Here is a 1,280-nt window from a genome sequence, read left to right as displayed (position 1 = left end):
TCTAAAAAATCAACGGTAATTTTTAGCGACTTGAAACTTCCATTTTATTATACTGAAATTGAATGGGCTACAAAACTGCTTACCCCAACATTTTCTATATATTCTAATTAAAAATTTTGAAATTTTGATGACGATTTTTTTAAGTTTGATTAATTTTTTTGCAATTTGTGCAAGCTTTGCAACATTTGTTATTGCGATTTCTGTTATAGATTGAATTATATTTTAAATGAAAATTATTAAAAATAAATAAATAAACATAATTTGCAAGCAATATCGTTTTGAATTTCGTTGCTAATTAGTTGCACGCATCTGTATATATATGTTAGTCCTGATAATTTAAATTCACAGACTATATATATATATATATATATATATATGTACATATATATGTATACAAATGTGCATATATGTATGTACATGCATGTAAAAAATAAACAAATTGTATTTTTGATCGCTCATAGATAAGAATAAAAATACGTGTATTTTGTCTATAACTATTCTGCCTCAGCAGGTGATACAAGTTATTTCACCATAATTAAAAAGAAATAAAAAACACTAGTTTACACGAAAAAAGTACTTTGCTAAAAAACTTATTTTTCCAAAGAAATGTTTTCGAGGTAGGTACATATGTACATATCCTCACCTGATTTGCAAAATAACATAACAACATAGCCACTGAAATGGAAAAAGTCGTAATTTTTTTTCATAAAACGATGTGGGCAGTTGTAATTCGATGAAATCCATCATAGCAATCAAAAAGATAATTTTTAATTTTTTATAAGTTAAGAGTTTTTGCATTTCAGTGACGATGTGGTTACGTTATTTTGCATTTCAGGTGACGATATGTATCTATAGCCAAAATATCTAAAGTATTTTTGGAGTTATTTCCACAAAACTCCAGAAAAGCGAATAGAACTAATCTTTCTTTTATGTTTTTTTGTGTTTTGTTTTTGTCAATAGCAATAGAGCTTTTTGAGTTATAGGCGTTTAAATTCGAAACACAATGAACCTTCCAATTGTTCATTTTGGTTCATTACTTTTAGTTGATAAACTTTGTTCTCCGTCCTAACATTTTTAATTATTTTACCACGAAAACGGTTATTTGAAAAAATAAATGCAACTCATTTTCGTGATCAGCGACCAGAAACTAGTCCAAAACCCAGTTTGTAACGGGATACCACTTTTTAAGGGAATATTTGTATACTAGTGTAATAAATATTAGATATTTTATTTAATGCCTCATGACATCATCAATTCATGCACGTATGTAGATGATTAAA

Source organism: Rhagoletis zephyria, unplaced genomic scaffold (genome assembly GCF_001687245.7).
Source record: "Rhagoletis zephyria isolate East Lansing unplaced genomic scaffold, Rhagoletis_zephyria_1.1 Rzeph_scaffold_20881, whole genome shotgun sequence".
Classification (NCBI taxonomy): domain Eukaryota; kingdom Metazoa; phylum Arthropoda; class Insecta; order Diptera; family Tephritidae; genus Rhagoletis; species Rhagoletis zephyria.
Note: the sequence above shows the minus strand (reverse complement) of the source record.